This window comes from Homarus americanus, unplaced genomic scaffold (genome assembly GCF_018991925.1).
Source record: "Homarus americanus isolate GMGI-L3 unplaced genomic scaffold, GMGI_Hamer_2.0 scaffold54313, whole genome shotgun sequence".
Taxonomy (NCBI): Eukaryota; Metazoa; Arthropoda; class Malacostraca; order Decapoda; family Nephropidae; genus Homarus; species Homarus americanus.
This window is the reverse complement of record NW_024723785.1, coordinates 72,501-86,470: the sequence shown is the minus strand read 5'-3', so window position 1 is coordinate 86,470 and position 13,970 is coordinate 72,501. Positions and strand designations below refer to the sequence as shown.

The 13,970-nt window shown below is 46.3% G+C and overlaps 1 pseudogene; it reads right to left on the bottom strand.

The window, feature by feature from the left end:
* Nucleotides 1-5,816: 5,816 nt before the first annotated feature.
* Nucleotides 5,817-13,970, bottom strand: part of LOC121863705 — a 65,158-nt pseudogene continuing 57,004 nt past the window's right edge.

Here is a 13,970-nt window from a genome sequence, read left to right as displayed (position 1 = left end):
ATTCTCACGTAACATATTAAGCTCCTTGTAAACGTTTATCTGGACACTAATCAGACCACTAACCCAAAGCTCCCTCTGTCACACACCACTTGACCCGGGAGTTAAGGAGCGTCTCATTCTGTGGTGTAAACGAAACCTTCCTTCCCTCCCCTTCCCTTCCTTTATGGGTGATTCTGGAAAGGTTAATGCCCAGTAATTCACCTCCCTTCCAGACGACTTGCTGGAATGGGTGAGAACGAATGGGACTCGGATAAACTCGACTCACCCCTTCCAGAAAGTGAGAGAGAGAGAGAGAGAGAGAGAGAGAGAGAGAGAGAGAGAGAGAGAGAGAGAGAGAGAGAGTTCATGAGTTCGTCTCAGATATCATAATTGGAATGGGTGTTTACCTATTCCACCTTGAGATAATAACAGAGACTTTTAACCCTTTGATATACAGGTGTGGTCACTCATCAAGCTAACAGAGACTTAACCCTTTGAGATACAGGTGTGGTCACTCATCAAGCTAACAGAGACTTAACCCTTTGAGATACAGGTGTGGTCACTCATCAAGCTAACAGAGACTTAACCCTTTGAGATACAGGTGTGGTCACTCATCAAGCTAACAGAGACTTAACCCTTTGAGATACAGGTGTGGTCACTACCTACCATGAACAGAGACTTAACCCTTTGAGATACAGGTGTGGTCAATACTCATCAAGCTACAGAGACTTTTAACCCTTTGAGATACAGGTATGGTCACTCATCAAGCTCAAGGAGACTTAACCCTTTGAGATACAGGTATGGTCACTCATCAAGCTCACGGAGACTTAACCCTTTGAGATACAGGTATGGTCACTCATCAAGCTATCAGAGACCTAACCCTTTGAGATACAGGTGTGGTCACTCGTCAAGCTAAGACTCTAAGACTCTTACATAAACACAATATGTCCAGTCAATCGCCAATTATAATCTCTTTCATAATTTCCAATATAACCAGGTTCATCCCAGACACAATGTTGACAAGTTTATTCATCAGAGAAATAAAGATATTGGGTTTATTCTATCTATTTTATCTACTAACTTTCCCTTTCCCATTTCCTCTTCCCCTTTCCTCTTCCCCTTTCCTCTTCCTCCCCTTTTCCATTTTTTTACGTGGGATGGATCAAGGGAAACAAACCAAAAAAAAAAGAGAGAGGAAATGGTAGGGGGAGAATGTTGCATTAAAAGTGTGCAGAGAGAGAGAGAGAGAGAGAAAGAGAGAGAGAGAGAGAGAGAGAGAGAGAGAGAGAGAGAGAGGAGACCTGCAAGTACAACGATAAAGCCAACAACCAACACACACACTCACACACACTCACACACACAAACACACACACACACACGTAATTTAGCCCTGCTGAGATTAATCTTCAGTAGATAGCCTGAAGGAGACGCTGTAGGAGGTGTGTTTGATTTCACTCACGTCTATGGTATTCTACTATATCTGCCTTGGCCATGGAGGGACAGCTGTACACCTGTCTAGTACACCTGTCTGGCCATAAAGGTAACAGTTAATTCACCTGTCTAGTACACCTGTCTGGCCATAAAGGTAACAGTTAATTCACCTGTCTAGTACACCTGTCTGGCCATAAATGTAACAGTTAACTCACCTGTCTAGTACACCTGTCTGGCCATAAAGGTAACAGTTAACTCACCTGTGTAATACATCTGTCTGGCCATAGAGGAACAGTTAACTCACCTGTCTATTACACCTGTCTGGCCATAAAGATAACAGTTAACTCACCTGTGTAATACATCTGTCTGGCCATAGAGGGACAGTTAACTCACCTGTCTAGTACACCTGTCTGGCCATAAAGATAACAGTTAATTCACCTGTGTAATACATCTGTCTGGCCATAGAGGAACAGTTGAGTTGCTTCCCCGTTGGTAGTCAATGTTGGTCCTGACTGGTCGGTGATACATCTGCTGCACTGGCCTGAAGTTGTTCACCATACGAGCCTTAGTCTTCTTGGTCCCCTGGTGCAGCTTCCTGAGGGCGTGCAGCTGTAGGAGGAGTGAGTGAGAGAGAGGAACAGGGGTAGGAGGAGAGAAGGGAAGATAGTGGAGAAAGATGAAGGGGAGATGGATGGATAGAGAGAAGAGGAGGAGGACGGGAGTAGGTGGAGAGAAGGAAAGAGGGATAGAGAGGATGAAGGAAGAAGAGGTGAGGGAGGACAAAGAAGAGGAGGAAAAGGGAAGAGGAAGGAGAGAGAGAGAGAGAGAGAGAGACTGTGAATATTTGATGACAACCAGCCAAAACTACCTGGGAAGGAGAGGAGAGGAGAGAGGGAGGAAGAGAGGAAGAAGGGAGAGAGAGGAGGAAGTATGTAAAACGGCCAGTCCTTCTCAACCTCTCCTCCCTTCCCTCCCCTCCCTCCCTTCCCCTCCCTCCTTCCTTATTCCTCCTCCCTCCCTCCCTCCTTCCTCCCTCCCTCCCTCCCCTCCCTACCCCCACCAATACCACACTGACTGGATGCTGCGACTCAGCCGTAATACCTGAGAAGACATCAGAAAACAGGAACAAATGTACTACTATATCCGGGTCCCAAACAACCTCACTCAGTATAAATAATTCACGTGCACTGAACAACACACAAAGCTGCTCTGTTTACATGTACACATATTGTTTACTGTTTCATGTACAATATTGTTGACTGTTTCATGTACACATATTGTTACTATTTCATGTACACATATTGTTTACTATTTCATGTACATATTGTTGACTGTTTCATGCACATATTGTTGACTGTTTCATGTACACTGTTTACTATTTCATGTACACATATTGTTTACTGTTCATGTACACATATTGTTTACTATTTCATGTACACATATTGTTTGCTTTCATGTACACATATTGTTTACTATTTCATGTACACATATTGTTTACTATTTCATACATTTGACTACACTATATATATTCTCAATTGTGATATAAATACTGTATGGTGTTGCCTTTGTTCACGGTTTTATTTTGGTCTTATATCAACAAACAATAAGGTGAATAATTGCTTAAGAGATGTTTCAGTCCCTTCACTAGTGCGTTTACAGGGCTCGTCAGGTATGTACAGTCCCCTTCACTAGTGCGTTTACAGGGCTCGCAGGTTATATGTACAGTCCCTTCACTAGTGCGTTTACAGGGCTCGTCAGGTTATATGTACAGTCCCCTTCACTAGTGCGTTTACAGAGGCTCGTCAGGTTATATGTACAGTCCCTTCACTAGTGCGTTTACAGGGGCCTGTCAGGTTATATGTACAGTCCCCTTCACTAGTGCGTTTACAGGGGCTCGTCAGGTTATATGTACAGTCCCTTCACTAGTGCGTTTACAGGGCTCGTCAGGTTATATGACAGTCCCTCACTAGTGCGTTTACAGGCTCGTCAGGTTAATGTACAGTCCCCTTCACTAGTGCGTTTACAGGGCTGTCAGGTTATATGTTACAGTCTCCTTCACTAGTGTGTTACAGGCTCGTCAGGTTATATGTACAGTCCCCTCACTAGTGTTTACAGGGCTCGTCGGGTTATATGTAAACGCAGTAGTGAAGGGACAGTACATAGTCTAAAACTCTTGAACGTGACATAAGTTGTTTATTTCGTTGTTTAAGACTATTATTTTTACAATGTAACCTAACGTAATCTAATCTGACCTGACCTGACCTGCTGGGTGAGATGGGTGATGGTGGAATAACCCTTTGTGTGTGTGTGTGTGTGTGTGTGTGTGTGTGTGTGTGTGTGTGTGTGATGCAAATCCGGTAAAGAATGGAAATTTCTATATGAATTTATTGAAACTTTCATCCCATCGTGTGTCAGTATATTTCTCTCTCTTTATTTTATTCTCTGTCTCTCTTTCTTCCTCTCTTTATTCTCCCTTTCTATTTCTACCTTTACATCATTGTCTATATGTCTATTTCTTCTGGCCATTGTGCTGATCAGGCACACACGTGCACACACGTACACACGCACACGTACACACACACACACACACACACACACACACACACACACACACACACACACACACACACACACACACACACACACCTCGAACTACCATACGTTGTTTCTAAAATATGGATTCCATTATGATTCTTATGTGACGTAGTTGTAGGCACGGCACTTGAGGGAGAACTTGGGTGTACCACGAAGATTGGATCCATGGCAGTAAGATGTACACACACACACACACACACACACACCAGAGACACAGTCTTAGTTTTATGCAGTTTAAACCCCTCGCTGGGATAGAAGAGGTGAGGTTGGGTTTTATCTCTCTCTAAATTTTCATTTCTCTTTCCCTTTCATTTCTTTGTTTATCTGTTCTCTGTTCTCTTTGATTTCTTTCTCTTCTTTGTCTCCTCGTCTCCATCTTTCTCTGTCTGTCTGTCTGAATGAGCGATGAAGTAGATGTATGACTAAATGACTTAATAACTAAATCAACAATATCAACTAATGCATAAGACAACATATACACACACCTGACACAGCTCACCTTATACTTGACCACTAATTACTATCGTACACCTGAGAGTCGATTACATTATTACCATCTGTTCCAATTTGTTAGTGAAGTGATTACGGAAAGGTAATTTGTCTTGTGAATTGAAATGGTGAAGGGATTTATTCTTCATTTTAAGTGTTTGAATAATTTTGAATAACTCAGATTATTAAACCAACTCAAGATAATTATTGAAGCTTTGTATTTATAAAGTAACTGTGTTATTTTGGTGTGGTAGTCTTGTGGGTTTATCTAAATTCTGCAGTATTAGATGGTGGTTATTTAATGGGAGCAAGATTGGTTTATGTCTCTATGTTTTGGTTTCAAGTCGTTATTGGTGTTATTTACTGGTGCACACCTTTTGGCTACACATATTAATATACACAACAAGTATTATATTATGATTATGAAGGAAAATCGTATGGAAGAGATAATTTATATAAGCAAATGTTTACAGGTAATTGACTCATAGAAATAATATCAATGTAATTTTTGATTATCTATTCGAATTCTATATTTTTATAGAGACAATCTGGTTGATGAACATTTGCAAAGTAGGTGTACATATCATTAATAAAACCTGACCTGACCTGGACCTGACCATAACAAAACACGATGGCTAATATATATCGAGCAGGAGTAATCGTTATTATTTGGTAATTACTTTTAATGACGCCAATTACCACAACAGAGCAGTAATTGTGAGGTGATATTAACTAGCCGGTGAATGGGCGTTAAAGAGGTGATTTGATGAGCGATTATGATGAATTAATGTTTGGTGAGGCGATACACTCTGGCCAAGTCAAACCTATATCAGTGTTAGGTTAGGGTCAGGTCAGGCAGTCAGGTCAGGTCAGGTCGGACTCACTAGATAACCCACCCACCCTCAATGGTCAGGTCAGGTCAGGTCGTCAGGTTAGCTCAGACTCACTAGATAACCCACCCACCAATGGTTAGGTCAGGTCAGGTCAGGTCAGGTCAGGGTCACTAGATAACCCACCCACCCTCAATGGTTAGGTCAGGTCAGGTCAGGTCAGGTCAGACTCACTAGATAACCCACCCACCTCAAAGGTTAGGTCAGGTCAGGTCGGACTCACTAGATAACCCACCCACCAAAGGTTAGGTCAGGTCAGGTTAGGTCAGGTCAGGTCAGGTCAGGTCGGACTCCTAGATAACCCACCCACCCTCAAAGGTTAGGTCAGGTCAGGTTAGGTCAGGTCAGGTCAGGTCAGGTCAGACTCGCTAGATAACCCACCCACCCCAAGGTCACCAACGAGACTTTACCTGTTGTTTAGTGATGGGCTTATTAACGACGACCCAGGTGACGGTCTCTGTGGCAGGGGGTCTGGGAGCGACCGTAGGTCATGTGAGTTCTCTGTGCTGGGAGGAGCCCCTGACGGAGAGGGCACCGTCGCCCAGCTCCCGCGTATCGGATCTTCTCCATAGCGTCCGTCAACACGCTTAGTTCAGGGTTACCTTGGTTGGAGAGAGGAGAAGAGAGAGAGGAGAGAGAGAGAGAAGAGAGAGAGAGAGAGAGAGAGAGAGAGAGAGAGATAATGAAAACCAATCACAATATTTTTTCTCTGTGAACTAAAACAAAAAATAAAAAATAAAATATGGTAATCACACTAACCCACTCACTCTCTCCACTACCCACATCCACACATCCCTACACCTATATATCCCACCACATCCACATATCTCTGCTATTCCATCCATCCACCAACCCCTCCCCTCCTCTCCTCCTCCACACACCACCCCACCCCACCAGGCCCCTTCCACCTCTCTCCCCACCCACCACACCACCACACCCACCTCCACCGAAGAGTTAGAACACCTGGAGGAAGTATTGACTCAGAGGGTGACGGAACGACCTAACTCATTACACAGATCAATATACTACGTCAGGTGTTGCTCCTGGACGCCCGGGTGATCAAGTGAATTCTTTTCCGATAACTCGACCACCTGTCTTTGGTAGAGAATCATAGGTCTCTTTGTCTCTTTTCTTTGTCTTTTCTCTCTGAATCACACACATACACACATACACTATATTTCCTTCCCACCCTCCCACACTCCTCACCCACACTTCCCCCCACCTACATCTCCTCCTCTCTACACACCCCCCCTCCCCCCATCCTCACGCTATAACCAAACAATACAATATTATCTTGACACAAACACACACATATTCATTCCCGACAGGAGGATCGTGTGAGCCTTCTGAGTACCTTTTGTATCGTCAGGAGGTATTGTATCGGGAGGTATTGTATCGTCAGGAGGTATATTGTAACGTCAGGAGGTATTAATGTCAGGTGGTATTGTATCGTCAGGAGGTATTGTATCGTCAGGAGGTATTTTTGTATCGTCAGGTGGTATTGTATCGTCAGGTGGTATTGTATCGTCAGGAGGTATTGTATCGTCAGGAGGTATTGTATCGTCAGTGGTATTGTATCGTCAGGGTGGTATTGTATCGTCAGAGGTATTAATGTCAGGAGGTATTGTATCGTCAGGAGGTATTGTATCGTCAGGAGGTATTTTATCGTCAGGAGGTATTGTATCGTCAGGAGGTATTGTATCGTCAGGAGGATTATTGTATCGTCAGGAGGTATTGTATCGTCAGGAGGTATTTGTATCGTCAGGTAGTATTGTATCGTCAGGAGGTATTGTATCGTCAGGTGGTATATTGTATCGTCAGGAGGTATTGTATCGTCAGGTATTTTTATCGTCAGGGGAGGTATTGTATCGTCAGGAGGTATTGTATCGTCAAGGTATTGTATCGTCGGGAGGTATTGACGTCAGGAGGTTGTATCGTCAGGATTGTATCCTCAGGTATATTGTATCGTCAGGAGGTATTGTATCGTCAGGAGGTATTGTATCGTCAGGAGGTATTGTATCGTCAGGAGGTATTGTATCGTCAGGTGGTATTGTATCGTCAGGTGGTATATTGTATCGTCAGGAGGTATTGTATCGTCAGAGGTATTGTATCGTCAGGAGGTATTGTATCGTCAGGTATTGTATCGTCAGGAGGTATTGTATCGTCAGGTGGTATTGTATCGTCAGGTGGTATTGTATCGTCAGGAGGTATTGTATCGTCAGGTGGTATATTGTATCGTCAGGAGGTATTGTATCGTCAGGAGGTATTGTATCGTCAGGTGAGTGATCGTCGGTATTGTATCGTCAGGAGATTGTATCGTCAGGTATATTGTATCGTCAGGATAGTATTGTATCGTCAGGAGGTATTGTATCGTCAGGTATTGTATCCTCAGGTATATTGTATCGTCAGGAGGTATTGTATCGTCAGGAGGTATTGTATCGTCAGGAGGTATTGTATCGTCAGGAGGTATTGTATCGTCAGGAGGTATTGTATCGTCAGGAGGTATTGTATCGTCAGGTGGTATTGTATCGTCAGGTGGTATTGTATCGTCAGGAGGTATTGTATCGTCAGGTGGTATATTGTATCGTCAGGAGGTATTGTATCGTCAGGAGGGTATTGTATCGTCAGGAGGTATTGTATCGTCAGGTATATTGTATCGTCAGGAGGTATTGTATCGTCAGGTGATAAATTTGTTCATCTTAGCAGCGCCCAGAGGCGTGCTGGGGATGGTGCTGGGGTGTTTCAGCGCCAGGATATGCTGGGGGATGGTGCTGTTCTCAGCGCCTGGAGGCCATGCTGGCGGGATGGTGCTGGGGGTGTCTCAGCGCCTGGGATATGCTGGGCGGGATGGTGCTGGGGTTGTTCTCAGCGCCTCAGATATGCTGAGGGATGGTGCTGGGGTGTTCTCAGCGCCTAGGAGCATGCTGGGCGGATGCTGGGGTGTTGCTGGAGGTGGGGGGATGGTGCTGGGGGTTGTTCTCAGCGCCCAGGAGGCTGGGCGAGGATGGTGCTGGGGTGTTCAGCGCCAGGGAGCCATGCTGGGGGTGTTTCAGCGCAGAGCCATGCTGGGGTCTCAGCGCCAGGATATGCTGGGCGGGATGGTGCTGGGGGTGTTCTCAGCGCCTAGGAGGCATGCTGGGCGGGGATGGTGCTGGGTGTTTTCAGCGCCTCAGGAGCAGCGCTGGGCGGATGGTGCTGGGTTCCAGCGCCCAGAGCCATGCTGGCGGATGGTGCTGGGGTGTTCTCGCGCCTAGAGGCCATGCTGGGGGGATGGTGCTGGGGGTGTTCTCAGCGCCCAGGAGGCTATGCTGGGGATGGTGCTGGGTGTTCTCAGCGCCTAGGAGCCATGCTGGGCGGGGATGGTGCTGGGGGGTGTTCTCAGCGCCTAGGAGCCATGCTGGGCGGGATGGTGCTGGGGGTGTTCTCAGCGCCTGGGCCGCTGGGCAGGGGATGGTGCTGGGGGGTGTTCTCAGCGCCTGAGGCCATGCTGGGCAGGGATGGTGCTGGGGGGGTGTTCTCAGCGCCTGAGCCATGCTGGGCGGGGATGGTGCTGGGGGGTGTTCTCAGCGCCTAGGAGCCATGCTGGGCAGGGGATGGTGCTGGGGGGGTGTTCTCAGCGCCTAGGGGCCATGCTGGGCGGGGATGGTGCTGGGGGTGTTCTCAGCGCCGAGGGCATGCTGGGCAGGGGATGGTGCTGGGTGTTCTCAGCGCCTAGGAGCCATGCTGGGCGGGATGGTGCTGGGGGTGTTCTCGCGCCTAGGAGCCATGCTGGGCGGGGATGGTGCTGGGGGTGTTCTCAGCGCCTAGGAGCCATGCTGGGCGGGGATGGTGCTGGGGGGTGTGTTCTCAGCGCCTAGGAGCCATGCTGGGCAGGGATGGTGCTGGGGGGTGTTCTCAGCGCCTGGGGCCATGCTGGGCAGGGGATGGTGCTGGGGGGTGTTCTCAGCGCCTAGGAGCCATGCTGGGCAGGATGGTGCTGGGGTGTTCTCAGCGCCTAGGAGCCATGCTGGGCGGGGATGGTGCTGGGGGTGTTCTCAGCGCCTGGGGCATGCTGGGCGGGGATGGTCTGGGTGTTCTCAGCGCCTAGGAGTCATGCTGGGCGGGATGGTGCTGGGGGTGTTCTCAGTGTTTGTTTGTCCCGTTATAAACAATACTGGGGTATATTTCGTCTCTTCGTTGTTTGGTTTGTTTGTTGTTGTTTGTTTTTGCGTGTGTGTGTGTGTGCGTGTGTGAGTGTGTGTGTGTGTTCTTTGTTAATTTTGTTTTTCTTTGTTTTATTATAGATTATTATTATTATTATTATTCCGAATTTAAATACCAAAAATTAACCCAACAAAATCTTTATACCTGAACCATACCAAAAAAAAAATAAAAAGTCCTCACAGGTAAATTGCAATAAGACCTTAACCTTTGACCTACAGTAATCCATCCCAGAACCAAATATCCTCCTGTGGCATTTATCCATCTATCCATCTTACCAAGTTTGATCCACATATATCAACATGTTACTAAAAGAATATGTAGTTCACTAACACACGGACAGAAACGAATCCAATACCGATCAATAAGACCCGAGATGGTGTTTTCGACAGGTAAGTAAATTGGTCTCCGTTTTCACCTGTCTACACAATGACACGATCAGCCTTGTTTAATATCATCCTTTATACTTCGTTTCATTCAATGTCTTTTATGTCAAGGGAATGTGTATGTATGCCTATGTATGTATGTATGTATGTATGTATGTATCAGTAGACATGTCAGGTATATTGTATTTGTGTCTCGGTAAATGGTTAAGAGATAGAGTTGCATTTATTTACACACACACACACACACACACACACACACGCACACGCACACGCACACACACACACACACACACACGCACACACACACGCGCACACACACACACGCACACGCACACACACTGCACACGCACACACACACACACACACACACACGTCAATGATACATTTAAATCCGTCATACAAAATTTTATACAACCCAAGAGGCCAGAATATACACACGTCACCTACACACACGTCACTCATACACACGTCACCATACACACGTCACCATCAACACGTCACCATACACACGTCAATTATACACGTCACTCATACACACGTCACCATACACATCGCCACCATACACACGTCACTCATACACACGTCACTCATACACACGTCAATCATACACATATACGTCCATGATAAACAGGCATAATTGTGCTGGATTATTCTCAAGGTATCTTGATTAATTACTTTTTTTCTGTGTGTTGTGTGATCTCTCTCTTCTTGAGCTTTCAAGACAATGTTTCTCTGAGTTAAAGTCCGCATTTCCAGGCACTTTCCGGCATACCCAGTTCCCCCCAGGAACTCCCAGGTACTCTTTCAGACACCCCAGACACCCCTGACACTCCCAGACACTCCCTGACACTCACAGACACTCACAGACACCTCTGACACTGCAGACACTCCCCTGACACCCCTGACACACCTACAGACACCCCTGACACTCCACAGACACTCCCTGACACCCCTGACACACTCACAGACACTACAGACACTCCACAGACACTCTCTGACACTCCCAGACACTCCCTGACACTCACAGACACTCACAGACACTCCCTGACACTCTGACACTCCCTGACACTCACAGACACTCCCTGACACTAACAGACACCCCTGACACTCACAGACACTCACACACTTCTGACACTCCCCAGACACTTCTGACACCTCTGACACTCACAGACACTCCCTGACACTCCACAGACACCTCTGACACTCCAGACACTCCCTGACACTCTCTGACACTCACAGACACTCTCTGACACTCTGACACCTACAGACACTCCCTGACACTCACAGACACTCCCTGACACTCACAGACACTCACCATCACGCCCAGCCTCACACCTTTAACAGTGACTCAAGAAATCGTGTATAAAAATGAAATCCAGAACAAATAACGTGTATAAGGCCATGTGGTATGTCTTCCCCGTCCTCCTCTTCCTTCCCCCTTCCTCCTCTTCCTTCCTCCTTCCTCCTCTTCCTTCCTCCTTGCTTCTCCTCCTTTCCCCTTCCTTCTCTTCCTTCCCCCTTGCTTCTCCTCCTTTCCTATTTTATTTTCTCTCCTTTCTCCTCCTCCTCTTCCTTCCTCCTCCTCCTCCTCCCTCTTCCTTCCCCTTCCTTCTCCTCCCCTTTCCCATCTTCTTTTCTCTCCTTCCTCCTTCCTCCTTCTTCCTTCCTCCTTCCTCCTTCCTCCTCTTCCTTCCTCTCCTCCTCCTTCCTCTCCTTCCCCTTCCTTCTTTCCCTTTCCTTCCTCTCTTCCTTCCCCCCTTCATTCTCCTCCTTTCCCATTTTATTTTCTCTCCTTCCTCCTCCCTCCTCTTCCTCCTCTTCCTACTCTTCCTTCCCCCTTCCTCCTCTTCCTTCCTCCTTCCTTCTCCTCCTTTCCCGTCTTCTTTTCTCTCCTTCTTGCCCTCTTGCTCGCTTGTTCTTTTCTCTTTACTTACCATCCCATTTCCCTTTCTTCTTCTTCTTCTCTCCCACCTCTTCCTCACCCACCACACCCCACCACCACACCCCACCACCACACCCATCTCCCCTCCTATCCACCTCTTCCATCTCCCCCCTTCCCACGCACACACCCACCGTACCCACCTCTCTCTCTCTCCAAGGGATAGGTGGGGGAGGGGGAGGGGTGTGGGAGAGGGGTGGGGGTGGGGAAGGAAGAGGTGGGGGAGAGGGGTGGGGGTGTGGGAGAGGGGTGGGGGTAGGAACTAAAACAAACTAAGCTAAACTTGTTCCTCCCAAACACCATTTCCGGAGCACAGAGGGGATGCCCTGGGGTGACCTGCTCCTCTCCTCTCACACTATGATACACTGTCTGTCTGTGTGTACTCCATGTGTGGGGCTTAGGAGAGGGGGGAGGGTAGAGGAGGGGGCGTAGGGGAGAGAAGGGAAGGAGGGAGGAAAAGAGGGGGAGGAATGAGGGAGGGGGTGTGTGTGTGTGTGTCTTTAAAATATAACGTCTATCAATCCTCACACACACACACACACACACACACACACACACACACACACACACACACACACACACACGCACACAGACAGACAGACACACACACACACATCCCAAAATAAACCAGCCAGGACCAAGGCGGCAGTAAAGATGTGCTCCCTTCTGAGTCTTGTGGAAAATTGCGTGTCTGGTGTAGCGGAGGTGTAGCTCTGTATACCAACACGGTGTAGTGAAGATGTTTTATGTTATTATATTCACGTATATACAGTACACAGATACAGACAGAGACATACACACACCGGCTGCAACTCTATTAATAAACCGTTTATTATTATTATTATTATTATTTATTATTACATACATACATACATACATACATACATACATACATACACTTCCCCACAACCCACTTCAAACCATCTAAAGAACACACACACACACACACACACACACACACACTCACACACACACACACACACCACACACACACACACACACACACATACACACACACACACACACACACACACACACACACATGACTGAGGATAAGCTATTGACGCCCACATAAAACCTCACAATTGCAGCTCAGTGAAAATTTTCGGAATCAGAAAAAACCGTAGAGGTAACGACATCCCGTTTATGTGATATATCAAGGACAATGAAGTTACTTATTAGGTAACATATTAAAGTGGGGCGTGGGGGGAGTGGGAGGGGGAGTGGGAGGGGGGGGGAGATAGTGGAGGGAGTGGGGCAGTGTGTGGAGGGAAGAGGAGGTGGGAGGAAGGGACGGAGGGAGGGAGTTATTGTGAGGAGGGTTGAGGAGGGAACAAATCATTATATAAAGAGAATGGAAGGGAATGGAGGGAGTGGAAGGGAATGGAGGGAGTGGAGGGAGTGAAGAGAGTGGAGGGAGTGGAGGGATGTTTGAACAGCAAATAATATAATTTAACCTTTACCTAAAATAGAACAAACTGGCTGGACACATAACATTCCTACCCTCCTCCTCCTCCTCCTTCTCACGTCAATTTATTATTATTATTATTATTATTATTATTATTATTATTATTATTATTATTATTATTATTGCAAAAAGATAGATTATTTACTATACAAATCATTCACTCACTATCGAAATTAATAATCAAAACTCAATAAAGTTCACGAGAAGTTTGTCTAGCCAGTGGTCGCTCTTGGGGGCTATATTTCTGGCTATTTCTGGCTATTTCTTAATGTCAGCGATAAATAGTGAATTGTGACGTGAAGTGCACCCTTTTCTAGTTGTCAATCGTCATTAAATATTACCCTCATTAATACTTCTCTAAGTATGACCACTAATGAAGGACTATTGAACGTGTTAGGTGGTGAACAATGAACAGGAAATAATTTATAGTAATTGAGGTAAGTATAGAGACTAGGGGTGAATAATATGAAGAAGGTAAATTATGTGAACGTGAAAAGGTTGAATAAGGTAAATTATGTGAACGTGAAAAAGGTTGAATAAGGTAAATTATGTGAACGTGAAAAGGTTGAATAAGGTAAATTATGCGAACGTGA